Source organism: Crocuta crocuta, unplaced genomic scaffold (assembly GCF_008692635.1).
Source record: "Crocuta crocuta isolate KB4526 unplaced genomic scaffold, BGI_CrCroc_1.0 scaffold149, whole genome shotgun sequence".
In the NCBI taxonomy this organism is placed as follows: Eukaryota; Metazoa; Chordata; class Mammalia; order Carnivora; family Hyaenidae; genus Crocuta; species Crocuta crocuta.
Window position 1 is genome coordinate 1,683,940 of NW_027551561.1, and position 8,836 is coordinate 1,692,775.

The 8,836-nt window shown below is 50.9% G+C and overlaps 1 protein-coding gene across 1 annotated transcript in view; it reads left to right on the plus strand.

The window, feature by feature from the left end:
* The window catches only part of RTN4RL1 (reticulon 4 receptor like 1), a 78,469-nt gene that overhangs the window by 22,281 nt on the left and 47,352 nt on the right, over window positions 1-8,836 (plus strand). The window lies entirely within an intron of this gene.

An 8,836-nucleotide genomic window follows, 5' to 3' on the forward strand; every position in this document is an offset into this window, starting at 1 on the left:
GCATCGCTGTCCGCCCCAGGCCTCGGACCCGGGAGGCCTGAGCAGACTATTGCCTATGTTTTCCCAGGAAGGTCTTAGGAGGGCGTAGGATCCAGGGCCGCCACAGCCGCCCCGGCCTGCCCCCATCTTAGAGTCCTTGTTTGAGCTTGTTAGGGGAGAAGAGGAGGAGAGGAAGAGGCAGCCCTCAGGAGGGGAGCAGTGAAGGTGGGAGGGCATCCCAGTTGCTAGGCCAGGAAGCCCAAAGCCTGCAAGGGGCCTCGGGTGAGGTGGGGGTGGGGTAGCCAGGGAGGCCCAATAGAGAGGCCGGCAAGATAGCTCTGTGGTGGTGTGCCCCAGGCCTCCTGGGCCTTACCCTGGAGGGACCACCACATCCTTGCTGCCCTTTCATGCAGCAGTTAATTATTGAGCACCTATTACGTGCCAGTCATAGGCTGCACCCAAGGAGACGCGCAAGTCTGGGTCTGCAGAGAGATTACATTCCAAAGGAGGAAACAAGTGAACACATAAGGGGATTTCAGAGAGCAGTTGAACTTAATGTAGACAATAAACTGTATTATGATCATGTGTTTGGCCAGGAAGGGGAACAGCACTAGCTTGGGCGGTCAGGGAGCGGAACCGTGACAGTGGGTCGGGGCAGGAGCATCCCAGGCAGCTTACAGGGAGTGCCAAGGCCCAGAGACAGAAGAGACAGAGACACTGGTCTTCTAGGTCTGGGTAGAGAAGGTAGGGGAGGCAGTAGCGAGTGGAGAGAAATAGCAGCACATCCCTGAGGGTTTTGTAGGCCACGGAGGAGCTCGGATTTTATTCTAAGTGCGGTACAAAGGCATTAGAGGTTTTAAGCAAAGGAATGGCATGATCTGATTTACATTTTTAAAAGCTTCCTCTGGCTGCAGTATGGAGACTAGAAGGTAGGGAGTTAAGGGTAGAGACAGAGAGGCCAAGCTTGGAGTTGGGGGTGCACAGCAGTGGTGTATGAGGGGCAGAGTGGGCCCAGCCCGGCTTGCGCAGTGACTACTAAGTGGCCACTTAGGCTTCTACAAATAACAGGCCCGCAGGAACAGTGTGCTCCTGAGCTCCTGGGCTCCTGACTTGGACAGTCCCAGGGGGCCGGAGCAGAGGCCAAGTCCGGAGTGCCTCCGCCCTATCTCCCAGACCCAGACTCCACACTGGGCAGCCCAGGAAGTTTTTTGAGGAGCATTAGAAAATGTTGACATGTTTTTTGAAACAATTTCAGATCTGATATCTCCGCCAGATTGAGTTTGTAACCAGCTTTATTGTTTAAGCCTGCTGGGATTTCATCAAAGGCGGCTGCTGTTTACCCAGAACCATTTCATTGGAGAAAACAGCAAACAGACCTGCATTTCTATCTGATTTCACTTTTTCCCTTTCCTCATGAATTTAAGTGCTTGTGAAAAGCAAGGCTGATAAGGCCAAGCGGTGAGGATCAAACCCCAAGGAGGGGCCTCAGAAGAATCTCAGCTGAGGTTTATTAATAGAGCAGAGAAAAGTTCGGGGTGGCTGGCCTGAGAGAGGCACTCCTGGCCAGGAGCTAGCCCTCCGCAGGGCGGCACTGGAGAGTGAGGGCCGGTTGGGAGGGCTGCTGTCCACCCCCACGCTGGACAAGACTTTTAGGCCATCTCCTGGCGTGTGTTGTCTTTACCAGCTTCCAGACCCTTTCAGACACTGGCAGCAGCAAAAGGCTGAACATCAGCTGCCACCTGGAAAGCAGCAGTGACCCAGCCCCAGAGATGGGCTCAGTGAGATAGAGCCGAGCTTTCCTGGGAAAAGGGCGAGCGAGGAAACAGATCAAAAGGCAATGTAAGCCAGATCATAGAACGCTCTCCTGCATCTCTTCTGCCAGCACTTGGGACGCAGTCAGCTCCTTCTCCTGCCAGATGGCCTGAACCAGGGCAGGGCAGGGCAGGGCCACAGAAGCTCCCTCTGCTTCCCCCAGGAGTCTACACTGGTGTTATCACCACCCGCCTAATGGGATCCGATGCCTTTAAGCGGGCCTGTTGGCCCAGCAGATGCTTTAGCCCAATGGGTGAAACGCTGACTCTGCAGCCTATCAGGGGAAGGTGTTCTGAGAAATTTGGGTTAATGTGCCTTGTTCGGTTGCTTGAGCGACAGCTAGTTAAGTGCCCAGGTTGCTCGGCATACGGGCCACCCGTTTTACATTAGACCCACTTATAAGGTCAATCGATTTGAACCAATTAGCAAGAGGATAAGGACTTGTTTATCTTTAACTGACTATAGATCTTGCAGCAAACCATCTAAGAGGGATGGTGCGGGTGCCGGGGTGTTTTTATCAGTGCTGAGTACAAGGCATAACCATTGGGCTCTCCTGCTTTCTGGCCAATGTGCTTCTATTGACAGCAAGAGTTGAGCCCCCTCGTGCCTGGGAGGAGCCTAGCAGGAGGTGAGCTGGGGAAGGCCAAAGGTCTTGTTCTCACAGAGCCAGTCCATGCCCTCCCCTGCCCTCCTTTCCCAGAGCCCAGTGGGTCGCTGGGGCCTCCGTGGCTCGTTTCCTCCCTGTCAGCTGGGGGCACGGGCCCAGACTTCCTGTGAGAGCGAGGAGCCGTGCACTGCGGGTACCGGGCCGGCCCCAGGGGCCTGTGAGTATTTGCTGCCACGTGTGAAGGGGCTGCATCATCTCATTTAATCTTTTTTTTTTTTTTTAAGTTTACTTATTTACCTTGAGAGAGAGTGGGGGGAAGGAGCAGAGAGAGAGAAGCCCAAGCAGGTTCCACACTGTCAGCACAGAGTCCAAAGCGGGGCTCCAACCCACGAACCGTGAGAGCATGACCTGAGCCGAAACCAAGAGTCCCAGACGCTTAACTGACTGAGCCACCCAGGCGCCCCTCTTTTAATCTTTATAAGCCCCTTCCTGACGCCCACCCCCAACCCGAGTCGGTATCATCCCCTTTCCTAGATAAGAAAACAGGCTTGGAGGTGGAGGCAGCAGACCCTACTTGTGCCACTTGAACGATCTGCACATAGACCTGGCTGCTCTGGAGTCTAGGCTCTTCACTCGGCTGCGCTGCCTGCAGTCTTCTTCGCGATTAGCCAGGGGCGGGGGCTTTTTCCCAGTTGTGGGTTTGGGAGTCTATGAGCGACAGCAAGAGGATGCAGCGGGTCCTTTGACATTTTCTAGCCTGAGACTATGGGGGGGACGAGGCCGGGGACGCTAGGAACACAGGCGATGTTTGCCCTGCTTCTGCCCTAGGGAGGGGCCAAGCAGGTCTCTGGCTGTAAGAGCTGGTGGGGCTGTTGTAACAGAGTGGGTGTGGGCATCAGGGAGATGCTGTGCCCCGTTCCTGGAAGTATCCCATCTCCAGCCCAGAGTTCCTGGCTCCTTTATCAGTATCCCCTTAGGGATGGGGGGGAGGCCACTCGTGCCCTCAAACTCCTGCGCACCGCTTCCCTCTCAATGCCTTCCCCTCACGCCATGTTTCTGACTGCCACCGAGCCCCGACTTCAGTGGCAGCAACATCTGCTTTTACCCCAGAGACCGGGAAATGTGAGCCAGGGTGGGGCCTGGGGCCAGGTGGCCTTCTGGTAGACCTCTTCCCCCAGTACTGCTGCACCAGCGCAAAACAGTCGATGAGTCCTTCCTGGGAAATTGCTTCAGATCTCACAGCATTTTCCTCCTAATAGCCTTGGTGGTGGCGAATTCTTGACCTTTGAGGGTCGGTTTGATTTTTTTGGAAAAGGCCAAAAGTAATTTGAAGCTGTGTGTTGTGAATAAAAGGAATGAGCAATTTGCAGAATGTGGTTTGTTTTGTTGTTGGGATTCTTTTTAAGGTTGAAAACAAGATGGGACTCAAGGTTTTAGCTAGTTTTCTCACAAGGAAGTTCCGGAAGTGTTTCCAGTGATGGCAGCCCCCTGAAATGGGGGGGGGGGGCTGGATCTGAAAGTGACCACTTTGCTAGAAGCTCAGGGGAAGGGAACTGATGCCTTATTGAGCCGCTACTATGTGCCAGACACTTTACATACATTATCTCAACTGCCTGAAATCATTTTTGGAATAAGGCCAGTCTATAAAAAAATTCATAAATAATCCATTGTCTTGCTTACTCTTCCCAGTAATCCTATTAGAACAAGGGCTTAGCCCATTTCACAGGTGAAGAAATGAAGGCTCAAGGAAGTTGAACACCTTCCCAGGGCCACAGGGCTTGTAAGTGGCAGAACTGGGATTTGAGCCCAGGTCTGATTGGCCCCACACTCAAGGCTGATTCTTTTTTGGGGTGTATAGAGTTCTGGTGTACCTACCCCACTCCTCCTTGCCCTCAATAACGCACACATTTAGTTTCATTGTGTCACGGCAGCATCATTTGGGCTGGATTCACCCCTTAAAAAAGAAAGCAGGTCATAAAGGAGCCGCGTGCCAAGGCGAAATGCTGACTATGTGCCATGGCAGACGTCAGCAGGCATCAGGGGATGCGTGGGTGACAATGGCAAGGGATGAAGTATGGTGTTTATTAGGTACTGGCGAAGGCCTAGGAGTTCCGGATGCCAAGCAGTGATGAGTGGGGACGGCCTGTCTCAGCTCTCACCCAGCCCCAGATCCTGGGCAGGTCCCGGTTTGGTGCCTTCGAATCAACTGGACTGTTGAACAGACCAACTCTGGGAGCTTAGCTGCCCACTGACAAGACAGGGCTCCTTCTTGGAGGATGACGACGATGATGATGATGACAAAACGTTAATTTAATAATAATAATAATGGTACCAATAGTAACTCATCCTGATGGAACATTGTGGCAAATGCCTTACCATTAAGCTTTGATCCCTTTACACACTCTTGGCCCCTCTTAGTTCCCACTGGGTCCCCAGCCACACAGGTTGGTTCTCTCAGAATCCAGAGAGGGAATCTTTCCCTGGATGCCGTGGCCGCAAGTCGGGGAGGGGCTTGTGGGTACCAGAAGGAGGGTGGCCAGAGGCTCTGTGACACACCATCTTGTCTCCTGGGGGGACCCAGCTCCAACAGGACTTCTCAACCGCAATGCCAGGCACAGCTGTCTATATACAGCAGTTCCACATCCAGGAGTTTAGGTTCCGGATACTCTGGCACCTGTGGGCAGAAACCCACATACAGGAGCGTGCATGTTATTGACTGCAATAACAGAAACTGGAAACAACCTAAGTGTCCATCAGTATGGGAGCGATTGGGTAGATTACAGTACCCCCCGCACAACGGGATGCCGTGCTCCGAGGAATGGATGACTTTGTTTGCGCTGCTATGGGATGGGTGCCAACATGTATTGCTAAGTGAAAAAGCAGTGGTAATACACTGCACTACCATTTGGTTGTAAAAAGAAAGATATACTTGTACGTGATAGAAATTTTCTGGAAAGACACAAAAGAAACTGTTAACAGTAGGATGCCTCTGAAGAAAGGTACGAGGGACTGGAGGTCTGGGAGAAGAAAGGAGACTTATTTTTTATTGTATACCCTTTTGTGCTCTTTGAAAAAAAATTTTTTTTTTACTGTGTGCGTACATTATTTTTTTGATTAAAAAGGAGGTGGGGAGGTTTAGAAGAAAACAAATCCCCAGGCTTTATCTGGCTTTTCAGTCTACCTGCCTTCCCTGTCTGCAGCCAGGTCCTGCTACCCTGACCTACGGGCCATTTCTCAGCTCCTTTCCCTCGGCCCCAGCCCATGGCCACCACTCCCCAAGGCATCCATTACTGCCTCTTACAGGTACTTAAAACCTACCCTTTACCTTGAAATACAAATAACTCTAATCTGGAGACAAGGCTGAGCTTCATTGTGCTTCTAGAACAGACAGGAATCAGTTGGCACTGAGATGCTCGATAAATGTTTGCTGAATTGAATTGAATCTGTGACTCGGTTGGTTACCTTGAGCAAGGTACTAATTGGCCAAGGTCAGACATCCAAATCCCATATAGGTTGGCTCTTTCTGAATCCAAAGCCTTGCTCCCATGAGCACCGTCGTGAAGGAAGGAGTGCCTCCATTGTCAAGGATGGAGGGTGAGTGTGAGACAAGGTGGGGGAACCCTCTCATTTCCTGGAGATGCAACTCAAAGTGACTTTAGCAGGCAGGACCGAACACGGTGTGATAGGCAGGAAGGCCCAGCTCTGGAAAGATTCTGACTCGGAAGAGCACCTGTGGTGGGTTCCAAAAGCTCCATGATGACTTTAAAAAAATTAGCCTATTTGATATCACCCAGTGGATTCTAAGAACTTTCTAATAGAGATACAAAAGATGGAGTTCACCAAGCATGGTAGTGACTTGTCTGGTGGGGGTGGTGTGTCCAACCATAGGCCGGAAGACAGCCAGCTAACAGGCATTTTGTGGGAGAGATGACAGCGTGAGGTAGTGGATTATTGCAATGGACTATAAGGTTCTCTTAAATTATATACTTTGTTATTATATACTTTGTGATATTATATTATACTATTATATATTATATTATTATTATGTATTATTATATTATGTTATATTTTAATATACTTTGTGTTATTTAAAACACAAAATTTACCACTTAAACTTTTTTTGAGAGAGAGAGAGAGAGAGAGAGAGATCATCATCAGGGAAGAGGGGCAGAGGAGCAGAGGGAGAAAGAGAGAATCCCGAGGAGGCTCCATGCCGAGCACAGAGCCTGATATGGAGCTTGATCCCATGACACTGGGATCATGACCTGAGCCGGAATCAGGAGTCAGCGCTCAACCGACTGAGCCACCCAGATGTCCCCCATTTAAGCCATTTTTAAGTGTCCAATTCTCTGGCATTCAGTGCCGTCACATTGTGGTGCAGCCCGCGATGGTCATTTATAATGGCACCACCGACACAGGTAACAGGGAAAGCCCGAGAAATGCGTCTGGGTGGCCTTTGATTTCTGTCGAAGGAGGGTATCCTTGCTCAGATGTGGCCTGTGTTCAACCTACATCCTCCGGATGCCAGCCTCTGGAACCTCCACCTCAGTGGATTCCTTCTCTGGTGTCTGGAATCATGCACAGCTTTGGCAGTCCGGCAGAACGTGGGTAGTGGTCATGGAAGCCTCTAGAAGCAGAGATCTAGGTAGTATAGTGTGGTGACATCTCTCCTGCTGTTTCTCTTTTCTCTCAAAAATTCACTAGCCTAGGGGCACCTGGGTGGCTTAGTCGGTTAAGCGTCCGACTTTCGCTTAGGTCATGATCTCGNAAGGAGAGCATGGGTGTCTCTTGCCCATGACTGCTTTCATTCTTCAGATGAAGTCCCCCACGCCCCCCGTGGTTCTGTGGCCTCAGCCAACAGGTGATGGGTGATGTCCCACCATCTTTCCCCAGGCTGTGATCTGGCAGCCCCCCCGCGGCCCTGGGACCCATCCAGCGCCCTCACAGGAGAGACTTCTTGTCCTGTAAGGGTTATTATGATGAGAAAGCATTTGCCTGTAGGCACAGTGAGTCAGAAAGTTTGATGTGCCTTCCAAAAACAACAACCCTCACCCCCCACCAAAACGTCATCTATAATCTTTGGCCACATTAATAGAAGCATTCAAATCTGGGACATGAAGGGCCTGCTTCCCTCTCTGCTAAGCACCCACTGAGTCATCCTCTCCAGTCATCTTCTACCGATCCAGTCCATCACCACCACGATGCCTAAATTCATCCCCAGCTCCTCATTTCCCCTGCTTCTACCATCCCAAACCAGGGGCCCACATCTCTTGCTTAGACCGTTGTAGTAGCCTCCTGATGGTGCTCTAGCTTCTTCTTCTTTTTTTTTTAATTTGTTTTAACATTTATTTATTGTTGAAAGACACAGAGAGACAGCATGAGCAGGGGAAGGGGAGACAGAATCTGAAGCAGGCTCCAGGCTCTGAGCTGTCAGCACAGAGCCCGACGTGGGGCTCAAGCTCACGAACGGTGAGATCATGACTGAGTCGAAGTTGGACGCTTAACCGACTGAGCCACCCAGGCGCCCCTCTAGCTACTTGTCTTCGGGCTGCATGCTGCAGGCAGGTGATGTTAGGGAACATAATCTGATCATATCACTCTGATTGGTTAAAATCCTTCAGGCTTCTCACAACTCTGGCAGTAAAGACCTAATTTTTTCCTTTTAAGATTTTATTTTATTTTTTAAACGTTTGTTTAATTTTGAGAGAGAGAGTGTGTATGTGCAGGCGTGCTTGTGCAAGCAGGGGAAAGGCAGAGAGAGAGGGGATGTCCCCCTCTGTGCTGACAGCACAGAGCCCGATGTGGGGCTCGAACTCATGAACTGTGAGATCATGACCCGAGCCAAAATCAGACACTTAACCAACTGAGCCACTCAGGTGCCCCAGATTTTTTTAAGTAATCTGTATACCCAATATGGGGTTCAAACTCACAACCCTGAGATCAAAAGTCACAGCATGTTCTTCCGACTGAGCCAGCCAGGTGCCCCTAGAGGCCTGATTTTCTTTTTATTAAATTTTTTAAATGTTTTTTTGTTTTTGTTTTTTTTCCCAGAGAGAGAGAGAGACAGACAGACAGACAGACAGACAAGACAGTGTGAGCAGGGGACGATCACAGAGAGAGGGAGACACAGAATCTGAAACAGGCTCCAGGCTCTGAGCTGGCTGTCAGCACAGAGCTTGACGCGGGACTCGAACCCACAAACCGTGAGATCATGACCTGAGCCGAAGTCGGATGCTCAACCGACTGAGCCACCCAAGCACCCCTTAGAGACCCCATTTGTAACAAGGCTTTCAAGGCCTTATGTCAGTGGGGCCCCTGCCTGCCCCTTTGACATCATCTCACACCACCTGTTCTCATGGAGCTCACACCCCTGCAGTAGTGGAGAGAGGGCTGAGTCATGGACCAGAAGGCAATGGCAGGGCTGAAGGGGACCGTGGA